Source organism: Gadus macrocephalus, chromosome 10, assembly GCF_031168955.1.
Source record: "Gadus macrocephalus chromosome 10, ASM3116895v1".
NCBI classification, from domain to species: domain Eukaryota; kingdom Metazoa; phylum Chordata; class Actinopteri; order Gadiformes; family Gadidae; genus Gadus; species Gadus macrocephalus.
Window position 1 is genome coordinate 8415139 of NC_082391.1, and position 21293 is coordinate 8436431.

At 41.8% G+C, this 21293-nt stretch overlaps 1 long non-coding RNA gene across 4 annotated transcripts; it reads left to right on the forward strand.

The window, feature by feature from the left end:
• Positions 1-8710: 8710 nt before the first annotated feature.
• On the forward strand, positions 8711-12386 carry LOC132465622 (uncharacterized). 4 transcript variants are annotated; one of them, XR_009527639.1, is made up of 8 exons: positions 8711-9166; positions 9860-9990; positions 10080-10163; positions 10354-10412; positions 10676-10819; positions 11076-11223; positions 11480-12029; positions 12300-12386. It is a non-coding gene; the product is annotated as an uncharacterized LOC132465622 (long non-coding RNA). The 4 variants fall into 4 exon arrangements; XR_009527637.1 differs by having other exon boundaries at positions 8729-9166; positions 9860-9888; XR_009527640.1 differs by lacking the exon at positions 9860-9990 and having other exon boundaries at positions 8723-9166.
• The last annotated feature ends 8907 nt before the right edge of the window (positions 12387-21293 follow it).

Genomic DNA, 21293 nt, shown 5'->3' on the forward strand with positions numbered 1-21293 from the left:
AGCAAGTGTGGCTTGGGGGTAAAGAAACAATCGTTTATTTATATCGTAAGTTAGTTTATAAAAATTATTATAGGCCATTTATATATCTTAATTTGACCATCTTGTAAAGGTTAGTTAAATTAGCCCTCATTAAACAGCAGGACCGATACAACATCCCCAGAAATCGTTTACTACAATGTCCTATTTTGGGTTATTAAAGAAAGAAAGACAAAAAAAAGTCACAGCTCGCATCAGTACTAGACAGCACTAGAAAAACACACAAAGAAAAAGGGTGTTTTGACTTCTACTGGTTGTCTTATTATTATGGGCTTCATATAGGATGAGGGCTAATTTAAATGTAACCTTTACAAGATGGTCAAATATATATATTATAAATGGCCTATTGTTAACATGGGCTATTAACATGATTGATAAATGTGTCTCTTGTTTTCTCTGATTAATAATGTCTCTGTGTTTACTGTTTAGGACAATTCTGGAGAAAATAGGCCTGCAGGGGAAGGTGTCTCCCCCGCAGGCAAAGAAAAACTTTTGCTGAAATTTGTTTTGATACTGCTCTTGTTGTTAACTGCCATGATTGATTTCCTCTGCCTTAGGATTGCAAGTATCCAGGGTCAGGAGAGGGGGTAGGTGGGAAACCCACTGCTGCCACTTGGCCCTGGTTTGTCCCCTTGGATAAGGTATTGTGACATATGCATTCCACCAACCCCCCTGTCCTAATTGCCTCCATCCCTGAGAACACACCAGGGCCAAGTACAGCAAGTACAGCAGTGGTGAATCAGGAGGTTGAGGACAAGATCAGGAGGAGGAAAGACAGCGAGGGCCAAGGTCCAGAAAGAGGGACAGAGAGGAAGACATGTTCCAGAGTCGCTCACTATCTTCCGAAAAGGACTCAAGATTCACCTGTTCAGAGTCCACCTCGACTGCATAGTGTGGCATCCCGCCATGTGGTCCTCGGCCTGGACGGGCCCGGGGTACCGTAGAGGACGGGGTGTACCACCCCCACCCACCAGCCGGCGAGGGAGAGCAGCCCTTTCGGCACCCCAATCAGGGTGATTGGGGGACACCTGGCCGAAAGCACGGGAGCCATTTTAAAAGGAGGCACAGCACAGCACAGCACGGGCACGGGAGCAGGAAGGAAGTGCTCGTGGCAGTGAGAGAGCCAAGAGGCCCACGGAGGCCCGAGAGACCGCGTCTCCTTTATGGTTGATTGTTAAGTTGTTTGTGAATAAATGCCTGAAATGGCTTTAACCCCAATGCCGAGCGAGTTTTGTAAGTGGATTCCGGCTCAACCGAGCACCGGGATACCACAATAGCCACCCTCCCCCTTCTGGCAACCATTGTACCCTGTGTATTGTATTATAGTACTTAACTGTGTAGCAACTGCAGTAGCTGCTATCATGGCTGTAACACGGGGAATGGGTTAGCGATTGTGGTACTTGCACTTGGTTCTATGAACATCCTTTCTGTACCGACAGCGATATATTGATGCACTTCTTATGACAAATGTACTTATTGTAAGTCGCTTTGGATAAAAGCGTCTGCTAAATGCCCTAAATGTAAATGTCAAATGTCAATGTTCCAGTTAATAAAAGAGGACATGACGCTACAAAGGGAGGCAGAGGAGAGAAGAGCCCAGGAAAGCAGGGAAAGAATGGATAGGTTTTTCTAAATTTTGGAGCGTTTGGTGGACAAATAACTTATGTTCTGTTATATTTAACACATTGTTTATTATTATTTACATATTTATTGAAACTTACTTATTTAACTAACTTTTTTGATTAACTATTTATTAAAAACCCTTACTAACTTTTTTGTATTGACTAATGTATTCGTATATAACTTATAAAACATATACAACAATAAAACTATTTACAACAAACATTCATGTGACTATTTACAACAATTATTATAAAACTACTACATAATGATCGATAATTTTTGTTGGTTTCTTTTTTTCGCGCTGTCCGGTTTAACTTCTGTTTACTAACAGGTCAGTTCAGCTGTCAGGGTTGCTAGGTGACAGGAGCAGCGCGTGGTCACGCAAGTGAAAGGGCGGTAACGGTTTGTTACGTAAACCAGAAATGCTCCGTAGGCTAGACCGTCCCATTTCTTCGGCCTTCGGAGTGTCCTTCGTGGTCTACGAAGGCCGCATCCTTCGAAGGACGCGGTCTACGAAGGATGCGTCCTATGAATTGGGACACAGCCTTACAGTTTGTTTGTTACAGGAAGACGCTTGTGTTATTCGTTTTTGTTGATTCTGAGGATTCTTCTTCTTCTTTTTGGTTTTATTGGCGGTTGGCAAACAAACATGCGCATTACCGCCACCTACTGGTTTCTTTATGCATCTTTATTTACTATTGTAACCCTGAGTTACCCGGATTTCATATTTTCTTTATCAAATGTGTTTCTTTTAGATATCCAAATACGTGCCTATAGCATCTATCTCCTGACATTTTCCTTAATATATTCTCCAACTCATATCTTTCTTTAATTTCTGCCAAATTATCCCGCATTTGTCGTCTCTCTACTTCATACTTCCTACAAATGTTCATTACATGATCTACAGTTTCCTGCTCCTCACAATGATCACACCTCCCTGTGTCATGTTTTCCAACCATAAATAACGATGCATTTAGCCCTGTATGTCCAAATCTTAGCCGTGATATTACGGTTTCTTCCCTTCTGCTCCTTCCTGTTCCCCTGGCCTCTCCTACTTTCCTCTGAATTTTATAAAACCACCTTCCCTTCCTCTCCTCCTCCCACCTCTTCTGCCATTTCTCCTTCATTTTCCTTTTAATTATGTTTTTACCCTCCATCTTGCTGATATTTATGCGTAATTCAATTTCTTCACATTTTGTTGCCTCTTTTGCCACCTTATCTACCACCTCATTCCCTCTCACTCCAATATGTGCCGGTACCCACACAAACACCACTGTTATACCCATCATCTCTATTCTATATAAAATCTGTTTTATCTCTATTAAAATGTCCGGCCTGCTATCTGACTTACTGCTCTGTAGACTGGTTAAAACTGAACTTGAGTCCGAACATATTATTACACTTACTGGTCTAGTTTCCTCTACCCAATGTATTGCCAATAATATTGCAATCATTTCTGCTGTATACACCGATACTTCATCATTGACCCTTTTACCCACCCGCACCTGAAATTCTGGGACCCAAAATGCTACTCCTACTTTACTTTCTGCACTCTTTGATCCATCTGTATATATCTTTACATACCCATACCCATTTATCAATATACTCTTGCACACTTATGGCATTACAAACAAACTCTCTATCTTTATTTTTCCTTTCTAGAATTGTCAGATCAACTGTAGCATCTGGAAGAATCCAAGGTGGGAGTGCTGATATTGGTACTGTTGGACTAAACTGTATCTTTTCAATTCCAATTTCTTTTGCCCTCTGCACTGCTGTCCAACCAAAATTCCTAACTTCCTTTTTCTCTTTTTCCCAACTAGGTTTTAACGTGTCTTGCGCTGGATGGTCCTTGCTATGTCCTTGTAAATGCACCCAGTATGTCAGTGACAATTGCAGCCTTCTCAAGTCAATAGGCATGACCCCCATTTCTACCTGCATCGCAGCTATAGGTGTTGTTTTAAAACCGCCTGTACATAAACGCAATGCCTGATTCTGTATACCTTCCAGTTTCTTCATATGTGTCTCTGCTGCTGCCCCATATACCACACTCCCATAATCTATAAATGCTCTAATTAAACCATCATATATACCCTTTAGAGCCACTCTATCCGCCCCCCACTCTTTTCCAACTAGACACCTCATTATATTTATAACCTTTTAACATTTGTCCCCAACCTTCTGAATGTGTATATTCCATGTTAACCTTTCATCAAACCACATTCCTAATAACTTAAAGTGTTTTACTCTTTTTAGGTCTTGTTTATAAAGTTTTAATTTAATCTCATCTCCCACTCTTTTCCTGGTGAAAAACATTATGTTTGTCTTCCCTACCGAAAACTTAAAACCCTATTTATAAGACCATTCCTCCACTCTATTGATTGCCTCCTGTAATTTTTTAACAATGAATTTCATATTTTTCCCCCTCTTCCATATTGCCCCATCATCTGCAAATAATGAAAAACCCATACCACTCTCTATTTCTTCAAAAACTTAATTTATCATAATGGAAAATAATAGTGGACTAATTATGCTCCCCTGTGGTGTTCCATTCTCTATTTTAAATTTCCCTGACAAGCTTTTTCCTACTCTCACCTGTATTGATCTCTCAGTTAAAAAATCTTCAATCCATCTGTATATTCTCCCTTTAACTCCCAACTTCCTTAATCTAACTAATAATCCTTCTACCCACATCATGTCATATGCCTTCTCAATATCAAAAAACACAGCTACAACACTTTCCTTATTTATCTGTGCCTTTCTGATCTCATGTTCTAGACATATGGTCGGATCCATAGTGTTCCTCCCCTTTCTGAACCCACTCTGATACTTTGACATAAATCCTTTACTCTCCATATAGTATGTTAATCTTTCATTTATAATTTTCTCCATTATTTTACATATATTCGATGTTAAGGCAATTGGCCTATAGTTCTCTGGGTTAGAACTGTCCTTCCCTGGTTTAGGTATTGGTACAATAACTGCCTCCTTCCAACTTTCTGGTAATTTACCTTCCTTCCAAACTCTATTGTATAACTCCAATAATATTCCTTTTGCTGCTTCACTTAAATTACTTATCATTATATAACAAACCTGATCCTTTCCTGGTGCGGTCATCTTTGTTTTCCTTAATGCACGATTCATTTCTGTCATTGTGAAAGTCTTATTAAGCAAATCTTCATTTTCTTCCTCATCTTGCATCAACACTTCATACTCCACTAAAGTAGCCTCCCTCCCTCTTTTTCCCTCCTCACTAATATTTTCTGAACTATGAACTTTCACAAAAGCCTTTGCTAACATCTCCCCCTTTTCTTCTTCCTTCATTGCTATTGTTTCCCCTACCTTCAAAACTGGATATCCATATTCTCTCTTAACCCCATTCGTCTTTTTAACCATGCCCCAAATCTGTCCCAATTCCGTTTCCCGTCCCACCGAATTGCAAAAATTCCTCCAACAAGTTTTCCTTGCATTTTTAATAGTTCTCCTTACATTTGCTTGACTTCTTTTATATTCAATAAGGTTCTCAAACCTATGGTTTCCCTTTAGCCTTCTAAATGCTTTATTTCTACTCTTGATTGCTTTACTACATTCTTTGTTCCACCATGGTACCATCCTCTTTTTCCCTTTTCCTTCTTTCCTCTTAATTGTTCTCTCAACAGCCTCTAATATAACTCTGCACACATTCGTATTTAGCTGGTCAACATCTTCTCCTATCTCAATTTCTAACATTTCTTTCTCACTTATTTCCTTAAATAGTTCCCACTCTGCATTGTGAAAGTCCCAATTCATCACTCTTTCTAGATTGCACTCTTCAATTGTCAATTCTACTCCAATGATTATAGGATAGTGATCACTTCCAACAGTCGTTTCTTTCCTTACTTCCCATGAACATACTCCTGCCAGTGTATCTGTTACTAGTGTAAGATCTAACGCTGACTCCACTCCATTGCTTACATTTATTCTTGTCCCCTCCCCATTATTTAAACAAACTATTCCCTTGTTGTCCATTAATTCCTCTATCACCTTCCCATTATCATCATCTTTCCTTCCTCCCCATAACGTGCTGTGTGCATTAAAATCTCCACACCATATAGCATTTTGCCTTTGTCCTACCCTCTCCAATTCCTCCAACTTCATTTTCTTACATGGATTGTACAAATTGATTATAGTCATTTTCCTTTTATTAACCCAGATTTCAATAACAATTATCTCTAGACTAGTTTCATAATTCATTGGGACTCTTTCATACAATATTCCTTCCTTAATAAATGTTGCACATCCCCCTGCCTGCCGCTCATTCCTATCCAGTCTAACTGAGTTGTATCCTACAATTTTAAAATCCAAGTGTGATTTCATCCATGTTTCTTGTATACAAATGATTTCTGGTTTAACGTCTAATTTCTCTATATATCTCTTAAATTCTTGCCCATTCGATATCAGGCTTCTGGCATTCCACTGCAGAATAAGGAACACCATAATTATACTACTTAGTAACCCCTTCATTTCTATTGATCTCCTCCTGTACCATCTCTCCCGTTACATCCTTTATGTCTAAGTATTCCCTTGCTGCCTCCACAACAATCTTTGTCCGATCTGACCTTGTATTTTTGTCCTGCATAGCTAGATTTATGACCTTCGCCATGAAGAATACAAAGTTAGCCTTATCCACAATCAAAGTGTCCTTATTCACATCACATTGCAAACCTACTGGCTCTAAAGCTTGCTGTGAATACTGAGAGGGTTCAACAACACCCACACTTGCACCACCTTGTGGTCCTTTTACTTGTTTGATTGCCTCTGCATATGTTACTTTATTCTGGACTTTATATTTCTGAATTTCTTTTGCTTTAATCTGTGCTTCGCATCCTTGATATGCCGCACTGTGATCCCCTCCACAATTGCAGCATTTAGCTTTAGCCTCTGCCTCGCATTTACCATATTCATGTTCCCCTGCACATTTGGCACATCTTGGCTTTGCCCTACATTGTCCTGCTATATGCCCAAACCTCTGGCATTTAAAGCACCGCAATGGCCTGGGAACAAATTCTCTAACCGGGTAACTCAGGTATCCAATCGTAACCTTATCCTTTATTGCCCCTTCAAACTGAATAAGCACAGACAAACTGTCCACTATTTTCCCCTGGTATCTAGTGGACAACCTTTTTTCATAGCTTTCGACAGTTTGACTGGGTGTAGCTTGCTACTAGATATCTCTTCAAACTCCACAATCACTTTCCACACTTCTCCTTCCTCCTTCCTCCATGCTTTTTTCGACTCATTCTGCTTTTCTCTGTCACTGTCACTCATCTCAGAACACCTTCTTGTTCTATTCTTTTTCATACTGTTCACGGGATTCCACATTTCTGCATCTGAATCATCATACTCCATATCATCACTAACGATACCAGACTTCGCCAATCTTCCAGGTCCAAACTCCATCTTAGCATATCACTAATACTGTTGTTTGACTCTCCTCGATGCCGCCACGCTGCCTCGCTCAGCTAATTGTCCAGCTGTGTCTCTCCACTTCTGAGGATTCTGATTGGCTTGCATGGCTTTATCCTTCTCCCTACACTGCCGCCCATAGGTTTGGCATAGTTATAATGTCCCAACGGCGTATTTATCCGTTTTGATGTAAACGACAACTTTTTTGAAAACGATGTTGTGTGCACAATGTTATTTTTGAAAACGGAGGGGGGGAAATATTCGTTTCTATAAATACCCTGCTACGTATAAACGTGGCCTGAGTCTCACCCCACAAAAGGAGTGTTGAAAGAGTGCTGGGTTTATGGGAAGTGTGAGAGGAATCATTTTGGTCGGGTGGGGAATGATATAGCGAAAGAGTTTGGTGTGGGTGAATTGAAGCTTAGTCCAACAGTGGTATATCCATTAATGCCGCCATGGAGGATGGTGTGGCCAGAGGTGGACTGGTTTGTGTTGGATATAAAGAAGAGAGAGAGAGAACAGATAGACCTGGCTAGTGTATTTAATATTCATCTTCTTATAGAGTACATTGAGTATGTTCATGTTTTTACAGATGGTGCCAAACAACCTGAGACAGGAGTGACAGGGTTTGGAGTAGTTGTTCCATCAAAAATAATAGAGTTTAATAGAAGAACATCAGATAATTTAAGCGTTTATACAGTGGAGATGTTGGGGGTGCTGGTCGCATTAAAATGGGTGGAATCAAGTACAGTTGAAAAAATTGTGATCTGTACAGATTCAGCATCAGTTTTGGCATGTATGAGGTCTTTTTATTCAAGTAGTCGCCAAGGTTTGTTATATGAAGTTCTACAGTCAATTACGAGAATCGTTCAGCAGGGGAGGCAAATACATTTTTTATGGGTTCCAGCTCATGTAGGGGTGAAGGGAAATGAGAAAGCCGATAAGATGGCGAAGAAGGCATTGGAGAAGGAAAAAGTAGAAATGAATATCAGTTTAAGTAAGGCAGAAGTTAAAAGCCTGATATGGGGAAAAGTTAACAAAATGTGGCAAGACAAATAGGACAGTGAGGAGAAAGGGAGATATTTATATAATATTCAAAAAAGTGTTAAAGTGTTAAAATAAGGTATAGTGGTCAGAGGAAGGATGAACACATTTTGATAAGGTTAAGGTTGGGGCACAGTGCACTAAATAAAACAATGAATTTGATAGGAAAACACCCCACTGGATTATGTGAGGGGTGCCAGGTAGAGGAGACAGTGGAACATGTTTTAATGAACTGTAGTGGTTATGGGATGGAGAGGGAAAGTATGAAAAATCAATTGAGAGAATTGGGTATGCAGGAGTATACTTTGGAAAATATTTTAAGATTAATGAAGAGGAATTGTATAAAAGTATTGTTTGGCTTTTTGAGAGAAACAGGGTTATATGATAGGATATAGAGTAGAAAGAAGGTGTGAATGAGTGAGTGTTTGGATATTTTTGTTTTGATTCATTAACTGGATCAGAAGAGGGCGGTAATGCACCAAGTTGTGGATGCCAACTGCCGTAAAACCCCAAGAAGAAGAAGAAGAAGAAGAAGCAAGCCCCCTTTTGAGGATGAACTGTGCACGTTTAACTTGATTGTGCCCCTGCACCACCCAAAGACCATGCACTGCCACTGCAAGGCCAGTGGGGTGTAGAGGGGCGTGACAGACCACCTTCTATAAATTATGAATTTAGCTGATGTTGGACAATGGAGACAGTTGATCAATGTTAGGACATTGAAGAGCGGGTCTGCATGTTCTAGTAGGATCAATGCTCATTTTAATTTTCTCTTGAAGGCCAAGAGCAACCCAGAGACAGTACATAAAGCAGGCATTAGATGCATAAACTCCTCGAGGTATATGACCATTGTACAGGGAATAGCCCCCCTGGTGTCCCGCCTCCCCCCACCAGGGGGCGCCCTCCTTACAGCCTATTCCCAGAATGCAAAGCGAGCCGCATACCGCTTCTATTAAAGCTTCAGACTTCCGTCTGATCCTTCCATTCCTTCTCAATGTGGTGGAGTGACTTCATGCGCTTGGTAAGATTCCTATTGTGTTATATTTAAATGAATTGTTGGTGTTGGTTCTGTTGTGTTAGAATAAGACTATTTGATTATAACTTGGTTCTGCTCTGACTTTTGCTATATGTGCTATGTGTATATATAAAAAGTAGGCCACGTGCGGGAAGTATTGTACAAATGTCAGAGAATCGAGTAATTTAATTTCCTAAAGTTGTCTGATCTTGAACTTTATTCTTAATAAAGGGAGAGCTTGATGTTTATTCTGTTGGCTTTAAATAAAATGGCATGATCTGCCGAGGCCAGCCCACTAAGGGTTAGTCCGGTACAGGCCTCACCATGCGGACCCCCACCGACCAACACTCAAGTCAGCTGCCCGGGTCATAGTACTCGGCTCAGTGTTACAGTGCTGGAAGAGGAAGCCCTGTAACCGCGACGGTTCTGCCGCCTCTGTTTTAGAGCTGGCTCTGCCGAAACGTTGCAAGGTTCGACCCAACGAGAGTGGCCTGATCCGATACCCCGCTGGTCAGGCCTAGTGTCGGGTCACACATCCCTAACCCTTTAGCATGTGCGCATAAAAAGAAAGTCACTAATATTCGGATAGTTGTTTAAACTATACAATTGTTTTTGAATTCCATCGAGTCATTGTAACGTTTCGAGCCGAACCATTCATATGAATGTGCCTCGCTAACTCTTGTTTTCCCCTCATTGCAGGCATGATGTCGAAGTTTGCTTTTCCAATGGTAAATCGACATGTCCGTCCCAGTACATTAATACTTCAATTTAAGCAGAATTGATATGCTGTGATGATTGCAAAAAAACACATCATGCTGACTAATACTGTGGTGACTATTTTCTCTGAGCATATTGATGAATGTCTGCATGGGATATTACTTAATTCATTTATAACTCAAATCTATATCTTTCTTATCAGGTTATCCCGATACTGGTGTTGCTTCAGGACCTGATGGTTGGCTGAGGGTTGCCTGTGGGGTCTTGATGAGACTAATTTGTGCAGGTAAAGAGGACTACAGTCTAGATATAATGCTATACATTTAAAACCCTGTGAGTACTCTCATGGCATGAGTATTTGCTCTGATGTGGAATCCAAGCTTGGGAGAATAACCTCAGGGCTTTAGTAGCACTCATCTACCAGGACCTGACTAAGCGCTGAAACAACCGCTCTAAAACCACTTTATCTCCAACAGGCTGCCAATCTGCTGTGCTAAGATGCCAGTCAACGCCCCAAAGACGTCAACCAAAGCAGGTACATGTGGGAAATGAGCACCAATAGATTCAGTAGTTAGCTCTTGCTCCTTGAAAACCCAATTTGTATACTGCCATGGCCTGAGTATTCGCTCGGCTGTGGAATCCAAGCATTGGGAGAGAAAGCTCGGGGCTTTGGCACAGATTCAGTAGCACCCATCTACCATGACCTGACTAAGCCCTGAAACAACCAGACTAGTAACTGTTAAGTTTGGAACATGTGATGCATTTGGCCTTGTTCTAAAACCAACTTATTTCCAACAGGCTGTCATCTGCTGCGCTGGTTCTTTTGCTTCAACCAGTTGACCAAGGAGGTCATGGTAGACGACATGATGGGTCACTGTATAGCGGACTGCAAGGTTAATTACTTGATTGCAGGCGTAATGCCCCAAAGACCACCAGAATCAGGTAAATGTTAAGATGGTCAGCATGTCGCTTCAGCATTAAACTGTTGTTCAAACCCAGTGAGTACTCTCATGGCATGAGCATTCGCTCGGCTGTGGAATCCAAACATTGGGAGAGAAAGCTCTGGGCTTTGGCACAGATTCAGTAGCACCCATCTACCATGACCTGACTAAGCCCTGAAACAACCAGACTAGTAACGGTTAAGTTTGGAACATGTGATGCATTTTGCCTCGTTCTAAAACCATCTTATTTCCAACAGGCTGTCATCTGCTGCGCTGGTTCTTCTGTTTCAACCAGTTGATCAAGGAGGTCATGGTGGACGACATGACGAGTCACTGTGTATAGTGGACTGCAAGGTTAATTACTTGATTGCAGGCGAAACGCCCCAAAGACTACACCAGAATCAGGTAAATGTTAAGATGGTCAGCATGTCGCTTCAGCATTAAACTGTTGTTCAAACCCAGTGAGTACTCTCATGGCATGAGCATTCGCTCGGCTGTGGAATCCAAACATTGGGAGAGAAAGCTCTGGGCTTTGGCACAGATTCAGTAGCACCCATCTACCATGACCTGACTAAGCCCTGAAACAACCAGACTAGTAACGGTTAAGTTTGGAACATGTGATGCATTTTGCCTCGTTCTAAAACCATCTTATTTCCAACAGGCTGTCATCTGCTGCGCTGGTTCTTCTGTTTCAACCAGTTGATCAAGGAGGTCATGGTGGACGACATGACGAGTCACTGTGTATAGTGGACTGCAAGGTTAATTACTTGATTGCAGGCGAAACGCCCCAAAGACTACACCAGAATCAGGTAAATGTTAAGATGGTCAGCATGTCGCTTCAGCATTAAACTGTTGTTCAAACCCAGTGAGTACTCTCATGGCATGAGCATTCGCTCGGCTGTGGAATCCAAACATTGGGAGAGAAAGCTCTGGGCTTTGGCACAGATTCAGTAGCACCCATCTACCATGACCTGACTAAGCCCTGAAACAACCAGACTAGTAACGGTTAAGTTTGGAACATGTGATGCATTTTGCCTCGTTCTAAAACCATCTTATTTCCAACAGGCTGTCATCTGCTGCGCTGGTTCTTCTGTTTCAACCAGTTGATCAAGGAGGTCATGGTGGACGACATGACGAGTCACTGTGTATAGTGGACTGCAAGGTTAATTACTTGATTGCAGGCGAAACGCCCCAAAGACCACCAGAATCAGGTAAATGTTAAGATGGTCAGCATGTCACTTCAGCATTAAACTGTTGTTCAAACCCAGTGAGTACTCTCATGGCATGAGCATTCGCTCGGCTGTGGAATCCAAGCATTGGGAGAGAAACCTCAGGGCTTTGGCACAGATTCAGTAGCACTCATCTACCAGGACCTGACTAAGCCCTGAAACATCCTGACTAATACCAGTGTTAAGTTGACCGTGTAGCGACCTGTGTTTGAAGTTCCACTTTCTTAACGATGATCTTGTGTTTTATTGCAGGTGTGGAATGACTCTTGCTCCTGGGACTTCTCTGGAATATATTCCAGGTTCCTATTAATTCATGCTCTGTGGAAATAAAAGTTTTTTTTTTAACTTGAGTCTTAATTTTGTCACTCTACTGGTAGCGTTTTGGTCATTGGGCAAACCAAATAATTAAAGGTGACGAAGCAGGCAATGATCTGACATGGATAGCCATTAATTCCATTGGCTTTACAACAAGTTAACGCGACCAATGGCTTCAATACACAAGTTACTGGGACGGCTTAGAGGGTCCTCAAGCTGGGCTCTGTGTGTGGATCGTGTTCGACTATTGAAAGTGAATTTCTCCACGAGGATGTAATCCGTTTAGCTCAAGGAGATGTGGTCTCCTGGCAATAAATGCTTCACAGCAGGTCTGATCTGCATTATATCCGGTCACCCGGGGGAAGATTTGATTGGGCACCCTCTTGTCGTCAACATGGGAACTTGAACTAGTCTGTAAAACTTAGGCCCCGTCCACACGAAGCCGAAACCGTTACGGTTTCGATCTATCCGGTTTCGGAGTGTCTCCGTAAAGACAGTCAAGCGAAACCGGGTAGATCTGTAGAAACGCTGTAGTACACATGCCAGGCCCATATTGGGTGCTGCTTCTGCTACAGCAATCCAGAAGGGAAATAGATAAAAGGCGAGCATGCGCATAAAGGGTGAGACTCCGCGGGCTTAAAACAGTCATTGGCTAGTGGGTCGAGGGGTGGGGCGATGACATCATGGTTTCTTGATGCGTTCTTAAATTGGCCAAAATAGAGTGGCGAAGTCACGCCCCTTCCGGTAGGGCTCATGGGACCTATGAGATCGAAAAATATGAATGGGTGTCAATGGAGAGAAAATAATTATTTTCTGGTCCCAGTCTTTATATGCCCTGGATTACACATATGTTTGTGGATTTAAATGATAATTTTTCATGCAAAGAAAACTAAAAATGTTTGAAGAAGTTTGATAATTTTAGGTTTTATGTGAGGCCGCTTTGTGAACTACAGCTCTTCGCTGCTCTCGACGCATATGATATACGTCACCACACCCGCCCTTGGAACTCGGCACAGAGATGGCGATCTCTCTGCCCCACTTCACCGCTTTTTCCAAGGGGAGGATAAAAGCATCGAAAGAGGTGAAAACCATTATAAATCGGGGCACGTGCAGAGTTTCAGTTATGCCGATGGGAAGATTGTCGGTCTTCTCCACGCCAGTCGCAGGGAGCATGACGTCACATACGAGCCGTGTAGTCTTTCTCGTTGTGTTTTCTCTACAGCCTTTATCTGAACAATTGCACAATAAACGGTCGAACTCTTTGCATGAAAAATTATCCTTTAAATCCACAAACAACATATGTGTAATCCAGGGCATATAAAGACCGGGACCAGAAAATTATTATTTTCTCTCCATTGACACCCATTCATATTTTTCGATCTCATAGGTCCCATGAGCCCTACCGGAAGAGGCGTGACTTCGCCACTCTATATCGAGCCTGCATCGATGGTGACTTGTGTGGACTTGGGACCGTTAAATATCCTAGGATGCATTTCGCATTCCTGTTTTAATGTATCAGTGTGTAGGCTATATAGGAACATTTTATATATTATCTATAACAAAGATGGAGGCCTATTCAACATATTTACATACTATTATTTTAAAAGGAAAGGAGTTTTGTTTTATATAATTTGTTTATATTGTATAAGTCGCTGATGGAGGAAACCCATCGCAACGGAATTCCCGGTCGGATCCATCTGATCGTGTGTGTTCTATTCTCGCTCGTTCGTAATTCTTATATCAATAGCCATACTCTCCAATAATATAATAGGCTATATATGAAAATTGAGAAACGACAATCTCATACAATCTTTTTCAAGCCACTGATTGTCTATATGTAGGGTACAGCTGGCTTGCCGTGTGAATACGCATAACTTTTCATTTATATTCATTCAAAATATTAGTATAGCCTACTATTTTACAACTAAAGAAGCTGGTGTTTATAATTTGTATATATTGTTCAGTAATTATGCCTACATGAGGCCGTAGCACAGTTAACAGACGAGCTGAGCTGGTGACGTCATCGGGTCCGGCCTATCTCACAACTTCCTGGTTCGGCGTTCGATTTGAGTAGGGTCAGACATAAGCTGTGTTCGAAATCGTTCCCTATCCACTCACTCACTATTCCCTATATAGTGTTCATGATATAGTGCACTATTTAGGGAACGAACAAACGAGTATTCGGACACTACGACCGTTTCTCAATTCCTAGCACGCGTACTACGGACTCGATGACGTGCAAGCACGTACTTGGCAAGTCCGTACTTCAAGACTTGCGAGCACGCGAGTACGTACCTGCAATTGGAACAGCAGCGGACTCGATGACGTCACCACCTCTGCTCGTCCGTTAACTGTGCTACGGCCTCATTTAGGCATATACTACTGAACAATATAAACAAATGATATAAAACAAAATCCCAGCCTCTTTCATTTTCAAATAGTAGGCTATGTAAATATTCTGAATGAATAAAAATTGAAAAGATATGCGTGTCCTGTCATGTGTATGAGCTATACACACACGACTTTATATATATTTAAGCAATAGATCACGCCAGGCCAGAGCTGCCAACTCTCCCGTTTTTCCCGGGTTTCTCCCGTTTTCTGATCCATCTCCCGCCGCCCTCCCGTTTTGTCATTTCTCCCGGTTAACTCCCGTATTTCACGATGTCCAAACTTATTTTATTTATAATCAAATCAAAATGTGTGTCGAATGTTCTAAAGTTGCCAGATCATGTATCAAACGCAAGCATGAGAGGCAACGCAAGCGTCAGCCAATCAAATGCATTTGCAGCAAATACGACAGCACAGGCTGTAGCCAATCAGATCACGTCTATGGTCACTTCTCAAGAGCGCAGAGCTAAAAAAAAAAACATGGCGGAGCAAACTCCGTAAATGGTCGTATAAAAAAATGGCAGAAGCGGGTGTACCATCGAAGAAGATTAAATATATGTGTACTTTTAAGTCGGAATGGACCAAAGAGTATGATTCAATATCAAATAGTCACCTGGACAATAGTCACGCTTTTTGTAAAGCGTGTCGGGTTGATTTTTTATTATAGGGCACGGCGGTAAAAATGACGTCCGTCAACATTTAAAGTCCCTGAAACATGTCCGTGCTGCCGGGGCACAAAAGGGCACTCAGGCGATAACGGGTTTAATCACTAAGGGACAAAACGAGCAGGAACAAGTGCTCCAGGCTATTGTAATAGTTAGTTAATAAATAAGTGATTGTCAATGAATTCATTGTGAATACATACATAATGATACATAATTTTTTTTTTGTATCATTCGTTTTTTGTTAATGAATACAGTTATTGTGTATTTATTTATATACTGAAGACTACATGATGAATATGTTGTCTATAAATAGCTACTTATATGCACAACATCCCTTAAAACCAACATTTGTAACCACCTCTGTCATCCATGCTCCCCACCACCGGCCCCGCCCCCCCGCCGCCGAAATCTCCCGGATTTTGCTAGTCAAATGTTGGCAGGTATGCGCCAGGCTGTGGTATGTGCTCATTATACCACTGTTAAGGGGCGTTGTCCGGCCCTTACGCAGACAGATGCGCCAACATCATGTAAACAAACCGGGGCTGTTTCCCAAAGTGAAGGCTGCAGCCTTGCTAGGACGCGTCCTTGCTAGTCGCGTCCTATGGAGATGAGACTAGAGTGCTAGCTCGAGTGCTTCCTAGCGTTTGCAACGTTCAGACTTTGGAACGACTTGGTAGTGTGGAAGCGCTTCCGCTTTTTAATACTGCGTGTCCGCTTGTAAACACATGTGCGCTTATGAATAAAACATGGCAGCAATCAAGCTGATCGATATTTACTTGACTTTTGTCTTTATGAATGCGGTCATGTCTCCTTCACATGGAGCCTCTTTGGGGAAGTCACAAAAGCTTTGTTGCGGTTGATAGAATCGTCTTTATGAAAAGGAAAATCCATTCAATTTTTATAAAACTAAGTGAAATTGTCTGAGAATTCATGCATCACATTTACAGTACGGTTGATTACTATTATGCAGGGGGGAAAAGACAAAGAAAGAGATGAAAAACATGTATTTATTTGGATATATTATTTAACTTATCTGATTCATTCATTCATATATGCCTACAATCTACCAGTGGTTTGAACACATAAGTATATCATATAAAATACAATTATATATGTTCATTAAAAATTACAAACATTGCAAGAATCGGTTGTGCATTAATTTTACAACATTGGATAGTGGCACTATCCCTTCCACCGGTAAACAAATGTTGCGCGCCACCCGAAGCACAAAAGCCTCCGTTTGCTGGGCTGACCCTAAAAAAAACGATTCAACACAAACATAAATAGGGTATACATAATGTAATCTTGTGAGCGAGTAAATTGACATTGGTGACAGTGGTGTTTAACACCAGCTACGTCCATGCAAAATATAGCAACGTATCATTAAGTTGCAAAAACGTTTGAAAAGTGGCACAGGTCTTTAGGCTTGATTATTTGCATTAACATGATGAATCTATAAAAAGCAATACGGCACAAAATATTTCTGAAAACTAATGCCGCTTTTCCACTGCACATGTAGCTCGAGTCGACACGACTCAACACGACTCGACACGACTCGACACGGTAGCAGCACAGGTGCTTTTCCACCGCAAATAGTACCTCCTGGACGTGGGCGGGGTCGGCTGCGCGAAAGGGCCGTGACATATTTTTGTACGCGACGCAAACAAGACCTACGCAACCCACACATGGACAGAACCCACATAACAACAATGGAGGACATCGATAACATTACTATTATTAGCTGGCATGTTGAAGAAGTTGAAGAAGTGGAATATATGTTGGCTGCGGCGCTGCTATGGCTGTTACCAGCATGGTTGCCATGCCGCTCTTGTGACTTCGTCACACTCTCTGGCCAATCAGTGGCCGGCCGTCTGCCGACGTCACCTTTAAGCATCGGCTCAGCTCGCTTGGAACCTTGGAACCTTCAGGTACCAGGTACCATGTTTTCGCGGTGGAAACGCAAAAAATGCGAGCTGAGTCGAGTCGAGTCGAGTCGTGTCGAGCTGGTACCATGCAGTGGAAAAGCGGCATAATATAACTTCACTTCATTTGAACGTGTACTGCTCTGCCATTTTCAAGAACCCGCCCAGTGAACGCAGAGGATTGTGGGTAGTTTTGGCTCGTATAGGAGCAAGGTACGTTTTATTACTCTGTTTTCTGGGAATAATTGACATAAGCAGAAACCAAAAACCAGCCGTTTTTTAGTTTTTTCGTTTTGTCCAAAAAAACGAAAATCAAAATTTCCGTTTGTTTATTCGTTTTTTGGTTCTTCTTAACCAACAAGTCCGCAAAATTTTACGACCGTATAGGTCGTTTGTACTGCCACGGATTACGACCCACTGGAGCGTATCAAGCGCCTCTACAGGTCGCGGGAGGTATGTATGCCACATATATGACCAACAGGGCATTTGGTGAAATTGTTACGTAACCATATTAATCGTTATTATCTGAATGGGAAATGCAATATTTTAGGACAGATACACCATTAAACGTGTTTCTAATGACATTTCTAGCGAGAAATGTACATTTTCCTGGCATAATCTTCACTCAGTGAATGTGTATGATCTTTATTAATCTTTATTATCTGAATGGGAAATGCAATATTTTAGGATCGATTCACCGTTAAACGTGTTTCTAATAACATTTCTAGCGAGAAATATACTTTTTACTTGCATAATCTTCAGTCAGTGATTGTGTGTGATCTTTAGTTTTATAGTTATTAGGAAGATTTAATCGGCTCGCTCGCATGTTTCAACGACGTCAGGTTGCGAGGGACGCTGCTTTCGCTAAACTAGCAGCTCACGTGTTTCCTGTGTTTGTGTTATTAAACCGTTACTTTATGTAACTTTTAATGATATTGTAATAACCACAGGCGAGGTATTGAGCGAAGTAAGCTTGATAGCAGGTTTATTGGATTCCACAATCGGACAGGCAGGCACAGCTCCACCGGAAGGCAGGACCTGGCAACCCTGCGCTGTTGCCCGAGGTGCAGAAATGCTCTGGAACAGATCTGGATCCACCATGGCCAAAATAATTGTCATGAATAGCATGAATAGATTCATGCATTATCATTCAACTTGAACATGTGTTTTTACAGTATATAGTGGTGGAGGGATGACGTATGTTGGCCAACCAGGAAGTGAGCGTCGACCTGGGTTTCCCTTGACAAAAAGCCAACGGGTTTTTCCATTGGATTTTAGATTATTGCAGAAAAATTAGCATCTTTGAAGCACCTCCACAAAAACTGAAAATAAATAAATAAATAAAAATAACTGTGCTCCAAAGAACGAAATGTAAACCAATGCATTCTGAATGGGAGTGTTTCTCAGATTTTTCCATGCTACACAGAACGAAATGTAAACCCATGCAAATAAAGACTTCATGGTCATAATAATTTAAATATCATTATTCTCCTCAGTGTGTAGGGTGGTATTCTATTTTTTTCAACGGTGTTGCATCCAGTCACTTGACCGTCATGGTTGCTATGGTGGTTGCTATCGACCCGCCCCTCTAATCCTTACATGGCTCTAAAAACCACGCGGCAAAGGAGCTGCCGGCCATTGTGTTGTTTTTGTCGTAAAATAGGGTCCGATGGTTAAAAAATAGACAGATATTCCAAGGTATCCTTAAAAGGCAGCTTGGTTGTTTTATAACCTATTTTTGAAAGCAAAACACCAAGCTCAATGATTTAACGAGGCAGGGTTATTTGAAACAATTTATTAAATATATATTTGCGAGAGGTCATTCCTTCTCCTGAGTTTGCTTCTTATTTATGTCTAGTGTACAACCCTACTGTCCACAAGCATCACCGTGTACGCTTCAACCTGTGGCTCCAGCCCTACAGGAAATGACTCGGCAAGTGCTCCATCTCGTTGCACCTGCACCCAGCGGCTCGCTTGCAAGATTTTGGCCTGAAGTTCTTCCCAGACCTACACCGTAGCCATCCAACCTGCATATCTGAGAATCAGGCCTCTCTTTAATAATGACAAAAAGTTATGAGAGAAATACACATTAACTTTTGTCTCATAAGCGGCGTGGTGCCGGCTCCTTTTGACCTTTTGACCCCAGACTTCTGGGGGAATAGCTGAATCAATTCATTAGTCAATCAGAAGCATGTAAATATCTTCCCGGTGACGGGGCAAACAAGGTGTCCATCAACATCTACGCTTCCAGGCGATTACAACGATGCCACACGTGAGCATATTCAAACATGTTTAATGGTAGTAATTAGCTGTCGAAATTGGAGGCCTTAATCAATAATGAGCAGCTATTGATTTGCTTCCCGATAGAAATTTGTGAAAAATGACATGTTATTTAGCATCTACACGTTGAGCTGAGTCCAATGACACCAAGAACGACACTCTAGCTAATGGTAACATGTATTTTACATGGTACACCTAGGTCTAGCATGATCTCGGTGTAGCAAGAGGCCGAGCTTGATCTCATTGGACTCAGCTTAACGTGTAGATGCTAATTAACATGTAATTTGTCAAAAATCTCCATCGGGAAGCAAATCTATAGCTGGTCATTATTGATAAAGGCCTCCAAAATCGACAGCTAATTACTACCCCGAAACATATTCAAATATGATCATGTGTGGCACTGTTGCAATCGTCTCGAAACGTAGATGTCAAAGGACACCTTGTTTGCTCTGTTGCACCACCGGGAAGATATTTTCATACTTCTAATGGATTGATTCATATTTTAAGGTTCTCGGAGTGAGACTTTAAGTGGCTGCAGCAGAAGTGTTGAGACGAAAGATGATATCAAGAGATTTATAGAATATTCCCATTCACATTATGATTCTTCGTCGTAACATCCGACCAAACATCCTTTACATTCACAGAGCGAAGATTATGAAAGTCCAGGCTCAGCAAGTGCTCCATCTCGTTGCACCTGCACCCAGCGGCTCGCTTGCAAGATTTTGGCCTGAAGTTCTTCCCAGACCTACACCCATAGCCATCCAACATGCATATCTGAGAATCAGGCCTCTCTTTGATAATGACAAAAAGTTATGAGAGAAACACACATTAACTTTTTGTTATCTCATAAGCGGCGTGGTGCCGGCTCCTTTTGACCTTTTGACCCCCGACTTCAAAAACGTGGCCACAGGCCAGCTGTGTCTACACACCTTTAGCCACAAATGTACACCTCCATCCCACAAAAAATGGGGACTAGAAACTAACCTCTTAGTTTCTCTTAGTTTGAGTTCTAGGCCTTAGAGAAAAAAAGTTTTCCCAAATGGAGTGTCATTTAGACAAAGCCCCTCAGAAGTGTAGCCTGCAAGACCTAATGGTTCAGAATGTGCCCCTTCCTGCCCTCGGGGTCCGACCGGGCCAAGTTTCGGAGCGGAGTTCCAAGTTAGGCCCTAGAATAAGGTATTAAAATTTCAGGGCGGTAGGACCTTCCTATCTCAAAAACTGTTTTTCCACCAAATTCTGAACCATTAGGTCTTGCAGGCTACACTTCTGAGGGGCTTTGTCCAAATGACACTCCATTTGGGAAAACTTTTTTTCCCTAAGGGCTAGAACTCTAAATCTCGGATATGTCGTTCACGGGGCCCCGGGAAATGTGTGTAAACATTTTAGCATCCCTAGCTATCTCGAAAAGGTCGGCAAAGGGGCGTGACCTCCAACAGTACAGTAAATGTACATAAGACAGAGGTTAGTTTCTAGTCCCCATTTTTTGTGGGATGGAGATGTACATTTGTGGCTAAAGGTGTGTAGACACAGCTGGCCTGTGGCCACGTTTTTGAAGTCGGGGGTCAAAAGGTCAAAAGGAGCCGGCACCACACCGCTTATGATAACAAAAAGTTAATGTGTGTTTCTCTCATAACTTTTTGTCATTATTAAAGAGAGGCCTGATTCTCAGATAT